Source organism: Bos indicus x Bos taurus, chromosome 3, assembly GCF_003369695.1.
Source record: "Bos indicus x Bos taurus breed Angus x Brahman F1 hybrid chromosome 3, Bos_hybrid_MaternalHap_v2.0, whole genome shotgun sequence".
NCBI lineage: Eukaryota > Metazoa > Chordata > Mammalia > Artiodactyla > Bovidae > Bos > Bos indicus x Bos taurus.
Window position 1 is genome coordinate 61173176 of NC_040078.1, and position 24098 is coordinate 61197273.

At 36.2% G+C, this 24098-nt stretch overlaps 1 pseudogene; it reads left to right on the forward strand.

The window, feature by feature from the left end:
• Positions 1–4174: 4174 nt before the first annotated feature.
• Positions 4175–5265, forward strand: LOC113890334 (annotated as a pseudogene).
• The last annotated feature ends 18833 nt before the right edge of the window (positions 5266–24098 follow it).

Sequence of the window (24098 nt, forward strand, 5' to 3'; positions counted from 1 at the left end):
TCCCAGCACCACTTGTTAAAGAGATTGTCTTTAATCCATTGTACATTCTTGCCTCCTTTGTCAAAGATAAGGTGTCCATATGTGCATGGACTTATCTCTGGGCTTTCTATTTTATTCCATTGATCAATATTTCTGTCTTTGTGCCAGTACCATACTGTCTTGATAACTGTGGCTTTGTAGTAGAGCCTGAAGTCAGGTAGGTTGATTCCTCCAGTTCCATTCTTCTTTCTCAAGATCGCTTTGGCTATTCGAGGTTTTTTGTATTTCCATACAAATTGTGAAATTATTTGTTCTAGCTCTGTGAAGAATACTGTTGGTAGCTTGATAGGGATTGCATTGAATCTATAAATTGCTTTGGGTAGTATACTCATTTTCACTATATTGATTCTTCCAATCCATGAACATGGTATATTTCTCCATCTATTAGTGTCCTCTTTGATTTCTTTCACCAGTGTTTTATAGTTTTCTATATATAGGTCTTTAGTTTCTTTAGGTAGATATATTCCTAAGAATTTTATTCTTTCCGTTGCAATGGTGAATGGAATTGTTTCCTTAATTTCTCTTTCTGTTTTCTCATTATTAGTGTATAGGAATGCAAGGGATTTCTGTGTGTTGATTTTATATCCTGCAACTTTACTATAGTCATTGATTATTTCTAGTAATTTTCTGGTGGAATCTTTAGGGTTTTCTATGTAGAGGATCATGCCATCTGCAAACAGTGAGAGTTTTACTTCTTCTTTTCCAATTTGGATTCCTTTTATTTCTTTTTCTGCTCTGATTGCTGTGGCCAAAACTTCCAAAACTATGTTGAATAGTAATGGTGAAAGTGGGCACCCTTGTCTTGTTCCTGACTTTAGAGGAAATGCTTTCAGTTTTTCACCATTGAGGATAATGTTTGCTGTGGGTTTGTCATATATAGCTTTTATTATGTTGAGGTATGTTCCTTCTATTCCTGCTTTCTGGAGAGTTTTTATCATAAATGGATGTTGAATTTTGTCAAAGGCTTTCTCTGCATCTATTGAGATAATCATATGGTTTTTATTTTTCAATTTGTTAATGTGGTGTATTACATTGATTGATTTGCGGATATTGAAGAATCCTTGCATCCCTGGGATAAAGCCCACTTGATCATGGTGTGTGATCTTTTTAATGTGTTGTTGGATTCTGATTGCTAGAATTTTGTTAAGGATTTTTGCATCTATGTTCATCAGTGATATTGGCCTGTAGTTTTCTTTTTTTGTGGCATCTTTGTCAGGTTTTGGTATTAGGGTGATGGTGGCCTCATAGAATGAGTTTGGAAGTTTACCTTCCTCTGCAATTTTCTGGAAGAGTTTGAGCAGGATAGGTGTTAGCTCTTCTCTAAATTTTTGGTAGAATTCAGCTGTGAAGCCATCTGGACCTGGGCTTTTGTTTGCTGGAAGATTTTTGATTACAGTTTCAATTTCTGTGCTTGTGATGGGTCTGTTAAGATTTTCTATTTCTTCCTGGTCCAGTTTTGGAAAGTTGTACTTTTCTAAGAATTTGTCCATTTCTTCCACGTTGTCCATTTTATTGGCATATAATTGTTGATAGTAGTCTCTTATGATTCTTTGTATTTCTTTAATTAAGTATTATAGAGGGTTTGATCCTTCACATCTAAAAATAGACATCAGTTTTACTAGACTATAACTTTTAGTATGTCTGTAAATCAAGGTTGTTTTTGTTTTTTTGCATCTTTTTGGGGCCAGTTTTGTTTATAGTTCTAAATATGTGATTCTCAAATATTATATGTGGAACTCTAACTTTCAGACATTTCAAGCTGCACAAGCCTGAGGCCACCATCTTCACAAGTAGAACCTTTTAACTGGATTTTTTGGGGGACCTGAAGGCAGACAAAGAACACTAAATGAATTGCAGGACTCGGAAACTGTCACAGAGATTTTCTTTCCCCAGGAGTGATAGGGACATTTGGAAGAGGCAGGCCTGCTTGTTCCCATTAACTGCTGGAGTTAAAGCTGGACTAGAGACAGAGTGATGGGCCCTGCAGCTTCAGGGGCAGGCTTGGGAATGATTAAAAAGAAAAATAAATGATGGAAATTATTTGGGAGAAAATTTATTTTATACACATGGGTATTTAGTATTTCAGTATCTTTTTTGATCTCTGCATCTTTGTTGAGAATCAATAGACTATATGTTTGAGAGTATTTCTGGCCTCACTATTCTATTTATCTAGGGGTATACCCTTTTTAATATAATTTTGTTTGTTTATTTTTGGCTGTGCTGTGTCTTCATTACTGTGTGGGCTTTTCTCTAGTTGTGGCAAGCATGGGCTACTCTCTAGTTGCAGTGCATGGGCTTCTCGTTGAGGTGGCTTCTCTTGTTGCAGAGCATGGGCTCTTGGATGTGGGCCTCAGTAGTTGTGGCACATGGGCTCAGTAGTGGCGGCTCCGGATAGTTATGGTGCTCAGGCTTAGCTGCTTCACAGCATGTGGGATTTATCAAACCATGTCTTCTGCGTTGGCAGGCAGATTCTTTGTTACTGAGCAACCAGGGAAGCCCAGGTATATCCTTTTAAGGATCACACTATCTTAGGTGCTGAAGCTTTATAGTAAAATTCATAAATTAAGTAGCATGAATCCTTCAATTTTGTTCTTTTTGGTCAAAGTAATTTTGGCTATTCTAGTTCTTTTGCTTTTCCACATAATTTTAAAAATCAGCTTTTCAATTTCTAAAGGATACTTCAGTTCAATTCAGTCACTCAGTTGTGTCCAACTCTTTGTGATCCCAAAGATTGCAGCATGCCAGGTTTCCTTATCCATCACACAACTCCTGGGGCTTACTCAAACCCATGTCCATTGAGTTGGTGATGCCATCCAACCAGCTCATCCTCTGTCATCTGCTTCTCCTCCTGCCTTCAATCTTTCCTAGCATCAGGGTCTTTTCAAATAAGTCAGCTCTTCGCATCAGGTAGCCAAAGGATTGGAGTTTCAGCTTCAGCATCAGTCCTTCCAATGAATATTCAGGACTAATTTACTTTAGGATTGACTGGTATGGATCTTCTTGCAGTCCAAGGGACTCTCAAGAGTCTTCTCCAACACCACAGTTCAAAAGTATCAATTCTTCGGTGCTCAGCTTTCTTTATGGTTCAACTCTCACATCCATACATGACTACTGGAAAAACCATAGCTTTGACTAGACAGACCTTTGCCAACAAAGTAATGTCTCTGCTTTTTAATATGCTCTCTAGGTTGGTCATAACTTTTCTTCCAAGAGGCAAGTGTCTTTTAATTTCATGGCTGCAGTTAAAATCTACAGTGGTTTTGGGGCTGCCCAAAATAAAGTCTGTCACTGTTTCAATTGTTTCTGCATCTATTTGCCATGAAGTGATGGGACTAGATGCCATGATCTTAGTTTTCTGAATATTGAGTTTTAAGCCAACTTTTTCACTCTCCTCTTTCACTTTCATCAAGAGGCTCTTTAGATCTTCTTCACTTTCTGCCATAAGGGTGGTGTCATCTGCATATCTGAGGTTATTGATATTTCTCCCGGCAATGTTTTTTTTTTCTTGTTTGTTAAATCAAGCTTTATTGATAAAATGGAATTCAGAATATCTTACTAGGAACAGCAGCAGGCCCAGCCAATCATGATAGCAAAAATGTGGCAGTCTCCTACTATTTGTAGGAAGCTGCTGCTTATCAATTAGTAATTAAATGTAAGGACTTGTAAAAGAGGTGCAAAGAATCAAGGCATTTTAGCCCCAAGATTGATATTCTTACGAATATATTCTATTACCTGCAATACTCATGGCAACAAGGAGAGAACCTAAAAGACAGTTAAATGAAGGGATCAACTTTATCAACAATTCCAATCCCACTGCCAAGAACATTAAAATAGTTTGCAATTAACTCCCTGGATATTCAGCTTTGTAATAATATTCTGGAATAATTCTCCATAATCAGGTGCACATGTGAGTGTCTAGCTGACACGGCTGCTGCTCTTCCTGTCCCAACCCCAAGTCCAAACACAACATGACTTGAAAGGGCTATATATCTGTTGCATCACACAATAAGCCAAATATTTCTTATAACTTCGATAGTGATTTAAAGCAGTTCATAATTAAATATGAGCATTTTGTACAAGGACAATTACACTTTACAAAAAACAAAATCATACAACAAAAATTGCTGGAGTCTGATTTACTCCAGGCTTCCTGGAGATTGATGAACATATGAGAGTTATGTCAGAGAAGAAACATGGTGCTGATAGGAGTGGGTCAACAGCTGTGGGTGTCTTAATTTCTCCTCAACACACATATTTCATTAACTGTGGAGACTCAAGAGGTTTACTTTGTAGGAACAGGAAAGTTTACTTCTTCACACAAGATCACAAACCAAGTAATCCGCTGGAAAAAGAACGAATTCAGAATGCAGGTGGTTCTGTAATGATTCAGCGTGTGAATGGCTCTCTGGCTGTGTCGAGGGCCCTTGGGGACTTTGATTACAAATGTGTCCATGGAAAAGGTCCTACAGAGCAGCTTGTTTCACCAGAGCCTGAAGTCCATGATATTGAAAGATCTGAAGAAGATGATCAATTCATTATTCTTGCATGTGATGGTATTTGGGATGTCATGGGAAATGAAGAGCTCTGTGATTTTGAAAGATCCAGACTTGAAGTCACTGATGACCTTGAGAAAGTTTGCAATGAAGTAGTCGACACCTGTTTGTATAAGGGAAGTCGAGACAACATGAGTGTGATATTGATCTGTTTTCCAAATGCACCCAAAGTATCGCCAGAAGCAGTGAAGAAGGAGGAAGAGTTGGACAAATACCTGGAAAGCAGAGTAGAAGAAATCATAAAGAAGCAGGGGGAAGGTGTCCCTGACTTAGTCCATGTGATGCGCACATTAGCGGGTGAGAACATACCCAGCCTCCCACCAGGGGGTGAACTGGCAAGCAAGCGGAATGTAATTGAAGCCATTTACAATAGACTGAATCCATACAAAAATGATGACACCGACTCTACATCAACTGATGATATGTGATAAAACTGCTCATCTAGCCATGGAGTTTACCTTCACCTCCAAAGGAGAGTACAGCTCAACTTCATTGAACCTTTTAAACATCCATCCTCAACTTTAAAGAAGAGCATATATGACATGGGTGAGAATGATTACACCAGAGAACTTCAGCAGTACAACAGCTAGCCCAGAACTGATTTTTTTTGTTGTTGTAAATTTGAGACTTATGTAAACGTGATTTCAAACCATAATTCATATGTTGTAAATCAGACTCTCCCGGCAATCTTGATTCCAGTTTGTGCTTCATCCAGCCCTGGATTTCACATGATATTCTCTGCATAAAGAATACTTACTGGGATTTTTAATGAAATACTGTTTAATTTCCAATTAGTTTGGGAAAGCTGACATGTTAATATGTGTGTAATTTTAATTTTTTGAGGCTTGTTAATGGTTGTTTTGTAGTTCATAATATGGTCTATATTGGTAAGTATTCTATTTATATATGAAGGTAATATATACTCTGTGGTAGCTTCTATAAATGCCAGCTAGTTGGGCCAACTAATGATCTTGTAGTTTTATTAATTTTAATTAATTTTATTAATTTTATTAATTTTCTGCCTTCCTATTCTATCAGTCTCTAAGAGAGAAGGGTTGAAGTCTCAAAAGGTAAGGGTGGATCTATTTATGTCTACTTTGAGTCCTATTAGTTTTTGCTTCACGCATTTGGAAGATTTGCTCTTGGTGATGGATATAAGTTTATGATTAATATGTATTCTTGGTGAATTGATCTGCTTAATATTATGTAATAATGATATTGTCTAGTATTAATATATGCAGTCCAATTTGACTAATGTTTGCATGATGTAACTTTTTTTATATTCCACTTAACTTATTTGTATCTTATTTTTGAAGGGGATTTTGTGTAGATGTCTTTTAGTTGAATCTGTCTTTTTAATTCAATCTGATAATCTTTAAATATTGTGGATTTTTTAAGATATTTCATATTAATATAATTATCAATGTGGTTGAATCAATATCTATCTTTTTCTGTTTTCTATTATTTTTCATTTATTATTTATTTTACCCCTTTCTGTTTTCTTTTATATCAAGTGGCTTTCTTTGTTTGTTTTCATTTTATAAATAACATTGGTTTATTATTTATATGTCTTTTTGAAAACTCAGTGAACCCCGTAGGTTTTGTGATATATATTGAATGAATTTGTGTGCCTTTAAAAAATTATACTGCTTTATATGCAGTTAGAAATCTCACAAATATATGCCATCAATCTATTCCTTTCATCTTTTCTTGCTAATGTCATACAGTTCATCTTTATACTTGCTATAAAAATAAATTCCTCACTTTTTTTTGCTTTAAGTAGCCAGTTATCTTTTAGAGTATTAATAATTAGAAATAGGATAAATAGGTTCATATACTTATCTTTATTTATGTAATATCCATTTCCCTTGATTTTTTGTTTATTTACTTAGATCCAAGTTTATGATTAATATCATATTTCTTTCTGAAAACATTTTTGAATATTTCTTATTTGCTGATCTTCTGACAATAAATTATCTTTATTTTTGTGTTTCTGTCAGTTTTAAAACTTTTTTTCTTTTAAAATAAATTTTTTTAGCTATTGCATTCTGGGTTGACCATTGTATTCTTTCAGACTTCAATAATATACCTCCATCTTTCTCTTACACTGCATGTTTTTCCATACAGAGGTCTGCTATAATAATTTCCTCTGGGTTATGGGAGATGTGTCCTTTTCTCTAGCTATCTTCAGTAAATAGCTCTGTTTTGGTTTTCAGCTATTTTAATTGTCCTCTTGTTCCGATTTAGCCACAATTTGAGGCATGCATATGCCACTGATTTTAGTGGCTATGGTCTTGCCAATGATCTTGCCTTCTTACAGATCTCTAATGATTTGGACTCAAAATGTATTTCTATCTCTCCCCCGAATACATTATTTTTGTGTGTTGTTTCCTACCCCTAGATGCAGGAGAAAAGGGGGTGACAGAAGATGAGATGGTTGGATGGCATCATTGACTCAATGGCCATGAGTTTGAGCAAACTCTGGGAGATGGTGAAGGACAAAGAAGCTTGGTGTGCTGCAGTCCTTGGGGTCACAAAGAGTCAGACATGACTCAGCGACGGAACAACAACAACCCCTATATGCAGTGGGTACTTTCCTTTGATAACACTTAGCAAGTTACCTTTGTTCTACAGGTAACACAGGGGAATAGGATATTGGTAGGAACCATCCCTTTTCTGCTCTAGCTGCTCTTGTCTTCCCTCTAAACTGAAACCCCCTGGAGGCTTCTTGTGTATTTCACTGTGGCCTCAGATATTTTTCATGGATTCAAGCTCCATTGCCACCCCTAGAAACCATGAAGAAAAGTGCTTGCTAGTGGTTGAAAATTTTCCTAGGTGGAACCTCTGAGATTTGGAGCTTTTGCACTACCCCATTTTTACATTAGCTTTTAGGAATTCATTCAAAATTTTAGCTTTAAACAGACTTGTATTGCACCTAGCATCTTCGTCATGGAAACAAGTCCTTGCACCATGTCTCTCCTTGAAGGTATGATTTCCTTGAAATTTGTGTGTGTGACCCAGTATGTTGCTGTTGCTATTTAGTCACTAACTCATGTCTGACTCTTTTGTGAACACATGAACTGTAGCCTGCCAACCTCCTTTGTCTGTGAAATTTCCCAGGCAAGAATACTGGAGTGGGTTGCCATTTCCTTCTCCAGGAGATCTTTCCAACCCAAGGATCAAACTGGTGTCTCTTGCATCTCCTGCATTGGCAGGCAGATTCTTTACCATTGAGCCAACAGGGAAGCCTAGTATATAATTAATAAATTTCCACAAGTAGATATAATACAGGCAAGACTCTCTTACCACAATGCAAAACCAAGGTACAAACTTATAAATTATTTTAAAAAATATGAAAACCAAAAAATGCTAAATTTTAAATGCACATCTATAACAATTGATCAAAAATAAAATGAAAATAAAGTTAAATAATATATGAAAAAGTTGAAAGTACTGCAAATTAAAATGAATGTGATACTATTAAAAGTGCTTCCAGAAGAAAGTTGATATCCATAAAAATGAAAAAAAAATGACAATAGAAAAAAATGAAAACAAGAAAATTCAACATTTAACTAAAATTTTGAAACATAACCATAAAACAAAATAAAGATTAGGAAAGTAATAAATATCATGGCAGGCAGAATTTTAAAATGACTTTCCAAGATTCCCTGCTTTAAATACAGAGACCATGAAATATAACAAGATACCACACTGTAATTATGTTGTTACATATGAAAAGGTTTTTTTGAAGATGTATTTGTGGCAAATCATTTATCTTTGATTATCTGTGCATGCCTGTATTAATCAAGAGATCTTTAGAAGTAGAGAGCTTTCTCCTCTTGATAACAGAAGAGAATTTAGAGAGTCAAAGCATAAGAAAAGATTCTGTTTTCTGTTTCTGTCTTTGAAGATAAGAAGGATCCACCTCACATAGACTTTAGAGTGTCCTCTAGGAACTAAGAAAGATCTCTGGCCAATAGAAAATAAGCTAATAGGGACCTCAGTCCTATAACCTCAAGGTACTAAATTCTTCTAACAGCTTGAATGAGCTTGGAAGGTGATTCTTTCTGAGTACCTCCAGAAAAGAGTCCCCCTCTGCTCAGCTGATTGACCTCGGCTTGGGAAAACCTTTAACAAAGAACCCAGCTGAGTCTGTCTGGACTTCTGACCTACAGAACTATGAGATATTAAATGAGCTTTGCTTTAAGCTGCATATGTGTTGCAATTTATTACATGGCAATAGAAAACTAAAAGAAAGATATAACAGAATTTAGTGAGTTAAACAACAGAAAAGTGGTAGAATAAATAAATAAACTGGTTCTTGAAAAGCTTACAACATAGATATCATAAACTAAGCATGGCAAAAAAGAAGAGAAAAAACAAATACAAATTATTTTGCTTGGTGAAAATAATAACAAACATGAAGAAAATAAAAATAAAAAGAACATATATATATATATATATATATATGTGTGTGTGTGTATATATATATATATTACTTTGCAGAAAAGAGACGGGATAACATATGTATAAAGAAACTCAGGAAGAATACTGAAGAAACTGTTAACTAACAATTAATAGCCTGAGATGGAAGCAGGATGGGCACTGGAAACAGTCAATGACAGTGTGGGAGAGAGTATACATTTTTACTTATATGTCTGTGTATTTTATTCTTGAACTTATTTCCTTTTCAAAAATTAATTTTTAAAATTAATGGACAAATTATCCTAAAACATTACTAGATTACTTTTCTGACCTGCACTACTGTTGCTGCTGCTCATTCGTGCCCAATTCCTTGTGACATTTTGGACTACAACACCACCAGATTCCTCTGTCCATGGGATTTTTCAAGCAAGAATACTGAAGAGGGTTACCTACCATTTCCTCCTCCAGGGGATCTTTCCAGCCCAGGAATTGAACTTGCATCTCCTATGTCTCCTGCATGGCAGGAAGATTCTTTACCACCGAGCCACCAGGGAAGCCCCACCCTATTGTTAAGGTGATGTAATTACCTATATTTCAATTGGTCTTATTTTAAAGCAAATTCTTTGTACATTATTTTCATTTCATTAAAGTAAATATCTGACACACAGGTAATTGTCAAAGCTTACCTAGAGAATGTCTTTTTAGAAGATACTTTTTTTTTCTTTTTAATTAAACAAGGAGTCTTTTGGAACAACTAAGAAAATGTAGAAGTCTCTTTTCCCTCCTTTGTGGAAAGTGTGGGAAATGAATAATGGACATAGGCAATTAAGAATGAGCATTTTTTATTTTCCTATGATGACATTCAGCAAAACCAAGAGGACATCCTGGGGAACATTCAAAAAAATAAAAAGTCTTCTTAATAGATATGGGAAACAGGACAAGAAAAAAAGAATGACTTTTATTTAGATACAATGATAATGGTATTCCTTCTAGATTTGTTTCTTTGGTAAGAAAGAAGAGCTTCTTCTTGTGTGGGGCAGAAAATTATTCTAATAAGTTTTATATGGCAGGTTGATAAATATAAAAAAGTGATGTGATTGTCATTGCTTTTGTAACTTCTCCTAAAATATATCATTGGGAAAAGATAGAGGGGGATGTAAATATCCTTATAATGAATATATGCAGAGACCATATGGTAAAATTGTAGCTCCCAAATGGCATCAATTTCTAGATAGCACTATAATTTGGAATATTACTGATAACCTAATTTTGAATCTATTTCAAGCCCATCATCATATTTATCTCCAAGAGAACTAAGGGAATGCATTTTCAAAAGCAGAAAAGGAAAGAGAGAAAATCAAACTGTAGTCTGTTAGTTATTGAATGCATTTAGGGATAATAAATAAATAATATAAGTTACATAATGTGTAATGATACATGGCATGAGGAAGAAGTGATGGATGAGCCAACGTACAGATGCATGTGTTTGTTTTTTTTTTCTTTTTCTTAAAATGAGAAATCTCTTTGGGAGAATGATTAGATCAATGGATAATCACAAATAGTTAGTGAGTTTTTACAGAGTATACACACATACTCATACACACACACACACACACACACACACACACACACACACACTAAGTTTTTTTTTAATATATAGCCAAAGATGGACACAGGTAATAAAAAGCTAACTCATCTCTACTTACAATAAAGCTCTAAAATAAAGAACAAACCTTATTATAAGGACATGAAATTTCAAATGAAAGTATAATTGGCTTGCCGCATTTTAAGACTGCATTACTGAGCTACAACATTATTGTTGTAACTTTATTACATGCATTTAAAATTGAGCTTATTGTAAAGCAGTTTGGATTCTCTTTCAGTCTGCTTCATCATTCAGCCCATCTATTACCCCAGTTCCTACTTGATGGACAACTCTCTCTCCCAGGCAGCATGGGTCAGAGTTTATTCTCAATTGCCCACAAATGGTATCACATGGCCTCTACATGATTTTCAGTCATAATTGTTGCAATTTATCATTCATGTAATATCATATTTTTGAAACTTTTTTTTAACTCTGTAGACATCAATTCTAAGCTAATAACATAATGAAGATGATATCTCCCTGTCATGATTTTTTTCAGAAACATGAACATATTCAAGAACATAACTGTTCAAAGCTTTCTAGCTTTGTTTTGAAATACTCAAGATCAGTCAGGGAAAACGAGTTTTACCTAACTATTATATATATATTAATATATTAATTATACATATGTAATAGTCAATGTATATAGATATACCTTTACTGTAAAAATTTGTCATGCTCATTGGACAGCTTAATCATTTTTATTTTAGTTCCACCTAATAAAAGATGATCAAAGCAAAACAAGACCATTCTGTTTAAGGATGAAATGTTTTCTATTCTAAGTGTAAGAATTATCCTTGAACAAAAATTAAACTTGAAGCAAATATAATACTTAGGAATTAATAATTCATTATCCTGTCATCCAAGTTTAAGGTAATCTAGGTTTTATATTCAGACTGTTTGGGCTCAAATTTTGATCCATCATTTACTCAGCTGTATGACCTTCAGGATTTTCTAAACTGTAAAATAAAGTTTTACAAAAATGCCTCGTAGGATGGTTCTGAAGATTAAAGGAGTTAATGCTTGAAAAATGTTTTGCATAGTGCATGGCAAATTAGTTAGTACTCACTTAATGCTAATATTATTATTTTATAAACATCAGAGTCCTTTAGGGAAGACATGAACCACTGTTGCTTTCAAGAACAATTTATCTCCTATTTATTCCCATTTATTAAGTGAAATGGGAAATGTAGAGAGTGAAGGTAAAGAGAAAAATATTTAATACAGAGGAAATAACATGTACAAAAGCCCAGAGAGAGACCTGTCATATGTCTATACAATCTTAATACATACTTATCCCTTGAAAACTTTCTCAAATCAAGCCTACACAATTATAAAAACACAAAAAAGTCATCATTCTCTCTCTCTCTCCTATTCTTTGTAGTCACACTTCTTTAAATAATTGAACCTGGATGCCACATTGATTTCCTCAGGACCTTCTCAGTGTTAAACCAATGGCAGTATGTTTACAATGGTCTCTCTATGCTAGTAAATACCTTGTATGTATTTCAGTCCTATTCTCTTTGAGTCTACTTGTTACCAACCCACCCTTAATTTGCTTGAGGACTACATCTTGGAATAGCATTTGATATCATGAACTATTCTCTTTACTTGATTCCCATAGCCTTATCTGGTTTTTCTCCTACTTCTCTGGCTTCTTTCTCCTCCCTCTCTGGCTTCTTTCTCCTCAATCTCCCTTGCCATCTCCTTAAATGGAAATGTTCCTTACAACAGAGTTATGTCTCTTTCTGACTGAGAGCCAAGGGATATTTCACTCACCTCTGTCTCCAAGATCTATATTTTCTACCTGGACCTATCTCCTGAGCTCCTGACTAAGTCTACTTGAAAACCTTCTGAAATAGCTAGTTGAGTGTCTTAAAGTCACAGTGACTTCAAACTGAGCTCTTCCACTATCTCTTTTTTAAAGTTGCTCCTCTTCTAAATGTCTCCAGCTTACTAAATGATCACCACTATGTGATTTCTCAGGCAAGAGGCTGGGGAAGCATGTGTGCCTCCTTCCTATTCATACAACCAGCGTTCCATCATCACTAAACCCTGTCCCATCTATCTCCTATTGCCTGTTCACAGTGTAGTTCCATTTGTAGGACTGTCATTGTAGTCTAGCCGCAAACATCTCCTTGAGTTACTACAATGCCACTAAACTGCTCTCCTCAGCACCATCCAAGCTTTCCCTGTTCATTTCCTACCCTTATTCAAACATCAACCCTTTAAAAATGAAAATTTCATAAATGTTTTCCCCATGACAAGTTTTTAACGCCTCTCTGGAGTTCCTCGGAGAAGATGAAGATCAAAATCCTTTTGTAATTCAATCTTTGCTTACATATTCTTCTGGAAAAATACTCTTATGCCAATCTTAGTGTTTGATTTTCTATTTTTCAATTGCATTTTCTCTTATTTCAAGGTTTCTCTTAGTAGGTTGTATTCTGTGTCTAAAACATTCAAACTTGTTTAGTCTCTAATCATTGGGCACTATTGTCCTCATTGGGTTTAACATAATTTCTGAGGAGTAAGATAGGATTTTCTTCTCATTAAGTTATGTCACATCCCTCGATCCCAACCATTACACTTTGGAGGAGAGACTCCTATTTTTCAACCAATATTCATTATTAATAGATATAAATGTATTAGTAGAACTCTCATATTTTAGCTACAAAAGTGGCAAATCTATCTAAAGACTGCATTCCTAGCCTCCCATTCAACTCAGAGAGATCATGTAATTATTATGTCTGTCAATTGTGAACAGACATATGCCACTTCCTAACTGTGTCCCTAAAATGGAAAATGGACACATAGCTATTTTCCTTTCCATCCTTCCTTTTGATGAGAAGATAATGAGAACTAAAGCAAGCTGCCAAGGATCCAGCAATGGAAGCCATGTATCGCTCCACTAGCCCCAGATTACTTATCATCGTAAATTTATATGTGGTTTGTATCACTATATTTTCCAATCTCTCATAGCAGCTCAGGCTGTACTTATACGTACTATGTTTCCCTTATTTCAACCTATATTACTCTGTATTTCAATTTCTTTTTTAATGTCTGTTTAATCTGCCACACTCCGTGTTTTAATCACCATTTTGTTCTTAAAGCCTAACACAGAATCTGAATAAAAAGGAATGAATGAGTAATTAATGAATGAAAGCAAGCCTACAAGGTAAAGTTGGGGAGAAGTCTCCTGATTCTTTACCCAATTCTCTTTCATTTCATAACACATTATTCCCTACAAATAAGCACTCTAGCTATAGTTTGAACTCATAACATCACCAATACTGCTATCTAAGCACATTTATGCTGAGTGAAACTCCCAAATATTCCTTTCTAAAGATTGGATGATCTGAGATCTGAGCACTAGAGCCTTTTAAATCAAGGTTCAGAATGTACCATTTCTTGCTGACATGCTATATTTCCTTTTTGCTTTGAGTGAGATTATACAGAACACTGAAATGATACCTTCAGTACTGAATTATTTGGCATTCAAGAGAATTAAAATAAGCTTTCCTTTATGGTTAAAAGTAAATTACAAAAAAGGGATACTGGCAGGCAATTACTCTATAAGCTATAGGAATGATAGGGATTTCACAGTGTGAGTAGTTTAGATTCATATAATGTGAAGAGCTGTTGGCAAGTAGGAAAATCACTCAGCAATCTAAAGAAGAGTACTGAGGCTACATATGCAATCTCTCCTCTCTCTCTCTGTCTCTCTCACTCTTTTTTCTCTCTGTTTCTGTCTCTCTCTCTAATGCTCACAATCATTCACACACCACAAATATGCCAAATGCAGTCACTCCAAGGTAAAGATGTAAAGTCTTACCTCAAAATGTATTATATTTTTATTTAAAAATAGTTGAGAATATATGTATTCTGGATATTTGTCATATAAAAAATAAATATTATAGAACTAGAGGTAAAATAGAGACATCTGCACTCTTAAATTATGTAATAGAATTTAAAATCTGGATTACATGAGAATTTAAAATCTAGAATTAATAAACTTAATGGCTTTGAAAATACCCTGGCATGGATTGAATTGTATCCTCTCAAAATCCATCTGCTAAAATGTTAACCCTCACTGCCCTAGAGTGTAACCTGATTTGGAAAAAGGGTGTCTGCAGATGATCAAGTTAAGATAAGGTCATTAGGATTGGCCCTAACCCAATATGAGTGACATCCTTATAAAAGAGTATATTTGGATATAGACATTCATTCACACGGGTGGAACATCCTGTGAAGATGAAGGTAGAAATCAGAATGATGCATCTACAAGGCAAAGACTGCTAAAAACTGCCAGCAAATCAGGAGAATATATGAGAGAGGCACTTAGAAGATGCCTCCTCACAGCGCTGGGGAAAAACTAACCTTGCTGAGACCTTGATCTTAGACTTCTACCCCCATAACTCTAAGATGATGAATCAGCCTCTGTTGTTTAAGCCTCTCAGTTTGTAGTACTTTGTCACAATAGCCTTGATCGACTAATACATACTCTGATGATTCAAAATGCCCTCTTTATTCATTTAATTTTTTAATGTCTGAAACATTCACAGTCAGTTCAGCAGAGCCTTCAAATGCTGTACTCAGCATTGCTACCAAGGAGAGAACATCAAAAAGACCTAAATTTTTAAACTCTTTGCTAGAGAAGGCAGTATCTTACTCTGTAAGATTTGGGAGCCAAGCAATTATTGTCCAAGATTACTGCATATCATTGTACAGGCTGAGCACTGACCAGCCATAGAGGTCACCATTTATAGTGTAGACATTGTAGAGACTTTTTTTACTAGATACATGGTAGACTTACTAAAATAATTTTGACAGATGGCATCAGCATCTCATATCCTAATAAAATCAATACATTATAATTTTTGACACATGGAAACAAAGTGTCTTGAGATAGGGGTACATTTTTCTAATTTACACAAAGATTATGTTGTCCTGTGCTGTGCTATGCTAAGTGGCTTCAGTAGTGTCCGACTCTGTGTAAACCCATGGACTGTAGCCCACCAGGCTCCTCTGTCCATGGGATTCTCCAGGCAAGAATACTGGAGTGGGTTACCATGCCCTCCTGTACACAAAGGTTATGAGCAAGCACTTGTTCTTGTATGTCCAACCAAAACTATTACTTCCAAGGTCTGTTAATGACACCTAAAGTTGTTATCATTTTATTTCCTTAAAGAAGAGGTTATAAATCATCAGCTTAAGAGTCATGTTTGGAGCATTTGCCCATCCCAGGTAAGTGAGAGATAGAAAATAGATAGATAGTAAGGATCACCCTTGGAAGATAGGTCTAGGCAAGTTGGTGAGCAGAGCCTGGGCTAGAGTGGCAGTGAAGATCTTTTCTCATTTATTTTATAGAGCCAATCTCTTCTGTCTCAGAAGCCTTATGTTTGGAAAAGTTTGAGCCCAACAAGTGCCACAATCTCCAGTGTGATTACCAGGTTCCCTTAGTCATTCAAGTCCTCTCTGAGGAGACTCTCTGACTCTCCCCTTCCACCAGCCATAGAATGCATTGACACTTCAGGGTCGTCTCTTAGAAAAGAGCCCTGAGAGTCTTGGGCTGACAGTGAAATAGATTCAATCTGTTAGGTAGTTTGAAAAGGAAAATGGCTGTGGCTAAAGAACTGGACATGGAAAAACAGACTGGTTCCAAATCGGGAGAGGAGTACATCAAGGCTGTATATTGTCATCCTGCTTATTTAACTTATATGTAGAGTACATCACACAAAATGTGGGCTGGATGAAGCACAAGCTGAAATCAAGATTGCCGGGAGAAATATCAATAACCTCAGATATGCAGATGACTTCACCCTTATGGCAGAAAGTGAAGAAGAACTAAAGAACCTCTTGATGAAAGTGTAAGAGCAGAGTGGAAAAGTTGTCTTAAAACTCAATATTCAGAAAACTAAGATCATGGCATCTGGTCCCATCACTTCATGGCAAATAGATAGTGAAACAATGGAAACAGTGACAGACTTTATTTTTTGCAGGGCTCCAAAATCACTGCAGATGGTGACTGCACCCACGAAGTTAAAAGATGCTTGTTCCTTGGAAAAAAAGCTATGACCAACCTAGACAGCATATTAAAAAGCAGAGACATTACTTTGCCAATAAAGGTCCATCTAGTCAAAGCTGTGGTTTTTCCAGTAGTCATGTATAGATGTGAGAGTTGGACCATAAAGAAAGCTGAGTGCCGAAGAATTGATGCTTTTGAACTGTGGTGTTGGAGAAGACTCTTGAGAGTCCCTTGGGCTGCAAGGAGATTCAGTCAACCAATCCTAAAAAAAATCAGTCCTGAATATTCATTGGAAGAACTGATGCTGAAGCTGAAGCGCCAATCCTTTGGCCACATGATGCAAAGAACTGACTCATTTGAAAAGACACTGTTGCTGGCAAAGATTAAAGGTGGGAGGAGAAGGGGACAACAGGATGAGATTGTTGGATGGCATCACTCACTTGATGGACATGAGTTTGAGTAAGCTCCGGTAGTTGGTGATGGACAGGGAAGCCTGGCGTGCTGCAGCCCATTGAGTCACAAAGAGTCAGACATGACTGAGTGACTGAACTGAACTAAACTGAAAAGAAAGAATGGAAAAAGCACACAAAAAGGGAACAAAGGAAAAATCCTTGGACCTGAGTGAGAACCTCAGGTGAAACAAACAGGCCCCCTTCCTGGCTAGCCCTAATTTGCATAAGGCAGGCTCCAGGGATAGGAGACAAAAGGTATAAAAAGAGGGAGCCAAGGTGGGTTGGGGCCTCTCCTTTGGGGTTGGCCTGTCCTCATGCCTCAAGGGTGTACTATCCTTTGTTTGCCAAATAAAACTCTGAGCTGTAACCAAGCTGTAACACTGGTCTACTCATTCAAATCTTTGTTGCAGCAAGACAGAATGGAGGAAATTACACACTCTCCCAACAATTCAAACAAGAGTAAACAGGGAGACAAGGGCCCTATTCTTTGCTCATGGTGTAAACCAAGGATAAAGATGACATGGGCCCAGAGAGTTTCTCTATCCCAGGTGACATTTCAGCCACCATAGGCTGATTACATATTAATATGGGGGCGAGCTTAGTCATTCAGTCTTATCCATCTCTTCACGACACTTTGGGCTATATTCTGTCCGGCTCTTCTGTCCATGGGATTTCTCAGGCAAGAATACTGGAGAGAGTTGCCATTTCCTTCTCCAGGGGATCTTCCCAACCCAGGGATCCAACCTGTGTTGCTTGTGTCTCTTGAATCACAGGGGAATTTTTACCTACTGAGCTATCAAGGAAGCCCATAGTGGGGTGGAGCGTGGGGTGCTTTAAATCTCATGTGCCTGAGACATATGAATTGACTAAGAATTGAATGAACTGCCAGCATTACATAGAATGGTTCTAGGGGACAGGCAATATTTCTATGAAATTGGCACTAGAAAGTTAGACAGTGAAAATCCTGGGATACTTTATTCAGTCCTCCCAGAGCAGTCTCTGCCCGGCTTCACTTGGCCCAGCATATTGCAGAGATCCTTGGGAGGTAGGGAGAAAGTGGGAAAGAAAGTTTTGGGGTTGGAGGGAGTGGTTTCTTGCCATGGAAAACCTTGGGGCTGGTAGGACTTGGACCCAAAGCTCAGAAACATAGCCAGAAGTCAGAAACTTGCTACACTTATGACTCAGCCTGTAAGGAAAGGAGAAGCTGCTATACTTTGGAGTTTACATTTTTGGGAAGAAAAAAAAAAAAAAAAAACTGCCCCCTGGGGTAATTTATATTGCTTCTCAATCATGGAAATGTTTTATTATTTCCCTTACAAAGTTGGCCACATCTACTACCATCCTCGGTCAGGACATCTAGCCAGCACACAGCACATGATGCTGTTTAAATTGGATTACAAACCAGTATTCATGTTCAACTTGTACTATTCTATATAAATAAATTTGTATTTCAGGAAAAAAAGAATCATGTTTGAAGATACTCATTTTACTTTGTATACTTTGTGTTTTAAACATTTGAGCTAAAGTGTAAAAACTGGATGACTTACATGAAAATTTAGGTGTTTGCCTTGTTTTGAAAAACAATTAGAAAATTTTGCTACTTGGATATACATTTCAGCCTAGCAAGAAGAAACTGGTGATGAGTGATAGACTGCACTCACACCAAACTCACTGCAGTCCTAGAGGGCTAAGGATCAAGTGACATGTCATAAAGTTGTACTCTTGTACATCTTATAGTAAAACAAACAAATGTATTTCTCTGAACATATGTCTTAAGTGAAAATGTTAAATAGTGAAGCTGATATTTCAAGAAAAATGAGAAGCAGCACATATGCCCCATAACTTCACTCTTGTCTGGGCTCACCCAACCCTAAAGTACTTTGGTATGAGACCCCAGGTAAAGGCATCACATTCTGTTAAAGTTCAAAAGCTCCTGGGAGGAACCAGTTAGCTTTATCAGTCATTAGCACCTTTCCGAGAATGTGCTTATCAGATGGACTGCAGTCCTTCAGGCAGGTGGTAACAGCAGTTTTGATAAAGGAGAGAAAGGAAGAGCAAGTATCTAAAAGAAGGTTGAGTGTCCATCCTGATGGACTCCAGATCATGAAGCTTATTCTTACTAACATTTTTGCAGTAAATTTACCTTAAAATTGGATTTCTCTCCTTCTCAGTATATCAAAATAAATAATATATTTGCTGCTGTGTTCAGTTGTGTACAACTCTTTATGACTCCGTGGACTCTAGCCCATCAGGCTCCTCTGTCCATGGAATTTTCTGGGCAAGAATACTGCAGGGGGCTGCCATTTCCTACTCCAGGGGATCTTCACAACCCAGGGATCGAACCAGATCTGTTTCTCCTGCTTGGCAGGCAGATTCTTTACCACTGCACCACCTGGAAAGCTCATTTTAATATATTTACTGGTATAGAGCCTCCCAACCTTCTACCCTTACCTAAAACTCTTAAATAAACATTAGAATTGATCCAGCACTATAATAATCTTTACATCTGTAATTTCACTTTTGTGTTTAATATTAAGGTCTCTATAAATTAACTACTTCAGTAGGAAATAATAAATTTAGTACAATGTCATATGTGTATTAGAACAGACATGGTTAAGTATAAAGATATTTATTATTAAAAGTGCAAGCATCTAAGTTATCAATATATTGACCCACATATAGAAAAGGAGAAAAAGTAGACCCCCAAAGTTAAATGTTCTAACTTAGAGCATACTACTTGTGTGGATTTGGCCAAGGTATTTAACTTCTCCAACTCTTATCACTTTGTTAAATCCCTGCTTATCTCCTAGTCTTGATGTGTGCATCAGTAAAAGAATAGTGGGTGGGGAAATATTTTATAAATGATAAAATAGGGTTGTATAAATACAAAGCATCATTATCAAATAAAATCTACCACATGGAGAAGTTTTCCATGTATATAGTACACATGTATGTGTTTGTGTGTGTGGGGGAGATAGTTCAACATTCTAAGATAGGTTTTAATCCCTTCTGTTTATAGATATGAACATTTTAGCTGAGAATGAAGATATTTGTATAAAGTTATATGGTTATAAGTGAAGTCTCAGGTTTCAAATCTAATGCTAACCATATTATGAACACATAGAAACAAAACAAAACCAAATTTCTCTTTTTCACAATAATACTTTTAAAGCTAAATAATAAAGGGTATCAGAAAATATCTACCTTCCCAAATATGCTAGTTTGGCATTGGACTATTTTGAACTGGAAGCAACTAACAGATGCAGAAAGAAGCCTTCTTGGAGCTTCACTTTCTGACTAAAAGCAGAAACCGTTGAGGGGTGAAGACAGCCTTAAATTTTCTTTAAAGAGGGCTTTTGGGCCATGAACAAGATGGAGAGTGAGTAACTACTACATCTTCACAGACAAATCTTACTAAAATAGCCTTCCATTAGTTGCCCCATATATTTATCTTCTAACAATATACTACTCCTGGAAACCCTAAACTTTGTCTAGCCACTTCTTCACAATTTATCAATGACTGTTAAAATAATGTACAAGCTTTTGAGTCTAATTGCTTCTTGTCTTTTCTGTGTTGTTCCTATGTATGCCTTTTTCTCTTGTTTTGCTCTCTTTTGCTAGTTTAATTTGCAGTGTCCAGGCAAGGAACATAAGAAAGCAAAGGGAAAGTTTTTCCTCCCCCACAATGATATTGCATATAACTTAAGACAGCTATGTTTTCAGAAATACATTGTTTCATTTTTCTATGAACAACATTTTTATTGTCTTGATTCCAACTCTGAATATAACATTTATATATACTTTTGAGAAGATTGTGTCAAAACTGGACAATAAATTTAAGTATATAGAAATATATTTAAACTTAATATAGGTCAAGGAAATGTAAATTACGCCACAGTGAAATATTTTTCAGTCAACAGAGTGACAAAGATACAAGAATATTTAAAATCTTACAAGGATGTAGGAAAACCAGATTAAACGCATTTTTTACTGAGGATAAAATAGAAATCATTTTCAATATCCATCAACATTAATTATAATTTTAAAGAAGTTTCCTGACTTTTGACTCAACAATTTCATTTTGGAAACTCAGTCCTACAGAAATAATACCACCATTAAACTCATGTCTATATATGAAAGGAATTGAGTGTGGGGATATAATTGTAGTGTTGTTTGTTATGGGGTCTTCCCAGGTGGTGCAGTGGTAAAAAAAAAATCTGCCTGACAATGTAGGAGACACAAGAGACCCATGTTTGATCCCTGGGTTGGGAGGATTCCCTGTAGAAGAAAGCGGCAACCCACTCCAGTGTTCTTGCCTGAAAAATTCTAGGGACAGAGGAGCCTGGTGGACTACAGTCTATGGGGCTGCAGAGTCGGACACAACTGAGCATGCACACATCTTGCCTGTCAAGGTAAATCAACAAAACTGAAATTGCACCCTAAGGATCCACCAACTGAAGAAACAGTTGAAATATTGTAATCTATTGATCTATGTAATATTTCACAGCTATTTTAAATGTATTGGCTTAGAGAGTATCTGCAACATTAATTGAAAAGCCAAAATAAAAAGTAACATTTTCCATAAGCCCATTTTTATAACAAACGAAAACACAAGAAAACCTTTCTACCCTTGTCTCAGCTCATATATGAATATACAAACAGAAATAGACAAGAGTAAGAAATTAATCATCAAGTATTTGTAAACTAAGGCAAGGCATAGAAGAGAAGATAGAGTTTTTTTAATAAAAGTTTTTTTAACATGATAAAACACAAATATTATTTTATGTTTTATAACAAAGTTTAATAACATTTGGGGGAAAAAAAAGCAGTTCAAGGAGTCATCTTTGATGAATGGAGATTTTTGAGGGAAACTAAGCCAAGTAAATAAGCCATTTAAATCCCTTTTCAAAAATATAATAATGGCAGAAATTAGAAGTATCTCCGCAAATGTGCTATTGGGTAAAGGATGCAATACAGTTATAGAAATATAACAACCTAAAATAGTGTCCTTCTCATTACCTAGGATAGTTTTATGTGTCAATTTGAAATCATGTGAACCAGCTCCTTAACATAAGCACAATATACTACATAATATGTACTATATATACTACTGTTTCTGTTTTTCTGGAGAACCTTGACTGATACACTAAAATGTAAACTGCCTTTTATAAAATCACTAAACTAAGCAGATTATTAAGCATTTATTTGAATTATGTTTCAGTGGTAAAGGCCTAAATCAGTATACGTGGGCCAAAAGTGCCGATTGCATTTTGTTGTTTTAATGGAAAGGCTTGTGTTAGTTACAGATGTCGGAAACTGGTGTTCGTTATAGTCACAATGTGGACAATATTCCCTCCAACTATCACCTAAGTATTCAAAAATATGACACACAACTGTTAATAGAAACTTTCTTAATCTCCTCACAATGTCAAATCATGTTTTCTTAAGGACAGTATTTTCTTGTGGAGTTTTTCAAAGGACTCATAAATAAACAATGACCTAAAATGAAGATAAATAAAAACGCCTCAATGTGTCCATTAAGAACCATTCAAAAACAGTTCACAAAGTAGAGGGTTAAATGCAGGACCAGTTTGATGATACATCTATGTAATTACATTCATTTCAGCTTTTAACAAATTAGTAAATAACATAATGGCGAGTCAGCGTTTCATCAAGTACAGAAACTCCTCTAAGCAAAGATCGGACTAGACAGATAAGATTTTAAATTCTTGCAATTTCAGTGAAGATTGTAATTTTTTTCATCAACTCAAAAAGACCTTAAGCACATAGACCATTATAAATAGTGAATCAGAAAAATTGTTTGACATAGGGTTATCTCCTTTTCATTTATCTTCCTAGACCCATTTCCTCCTGCTAGTGCCCTCTGGCCTTATTTCCATTGGTAATAATCTGTAATTTCTGCTATTTTCTCTTTCAATACAACTAAGAGTCAGATTTTCCTCAGGACATATTACCTATCTGTAGCCATTTAGAACATTTTACACCAATCGGCACTTTGGAGCTGTATCTTGCAGTGTAACTAGCATTTACAGGGTTTCTGCAGACTTTTATTACGTGGTGTGACATTAGATTGATGGACTGTCTCAATCTTATTCTCTGTCAATTGTACACTGATCCGTGACAGCATAATGGGTCTGTGACAGTGTTTGGAAGGGTGAGAACGACTACAATAACATTTTGGGGAAGATGGATATCAGAGTTCCTTTTAATACTCTTCTTAATTTTCCTCTCATATTAAAATTTCCAAAAGCTGCCAATGTTAGGATGTGCCAATTTTCTTCATCAAAAAAAAAAAAAAAAAAAAAAGACACTTGTTTTAGACAATTGGTATTAAGTATGATGGCAAAATAGCTGTCGATCAGGCTGAACAGGGCTATTAGGCATTCCCCTGTAGCAAGGAGACTTCCAAGGACCCGCTCAAAAGGGAATCATGTTGTGTTCCTGTCTAGGTCAAAGGTTATTATATCTCAGAAGGTATTCTCTGTTGACCGAGGAGGAGAAGGGTTTACTGCTCTCACAGCAGAGAATTACTCAGGACTTGCCTGAGGAGATAGTTGAACCTTCCCCTCAGCAGGCACGTGGAAGCTGTGCCAGGGAACTCGCTTCTGTGACTAGCTAGCAAGCCTTTCAACACTAGACAATTTCAAGTTTATTTACTGTTTCAAAGGTTTTACTACTGTCCTTTCTTGGGGAGTAGAGGAAAGAGTACAAAAATGTTTGCAGCTCTTTGCTCCTTTCTGAAATGCCATAAATGATACCCTTAAGCCTGTGGCTTTGGTTTTTGGTGAGAGAGGTGCCAGGAAACTTCTGGAAAGTGGCAGAGAGAACCAGTAAGTTGGAGAATTAGCAATAAAGCAAAAAGCACTGGAGGGGAAGAACCGTGACCCAACTTTAGCTTTGTTTCAGCGGGAACAGCAGTCAAGGTTAACAGAGTGCAG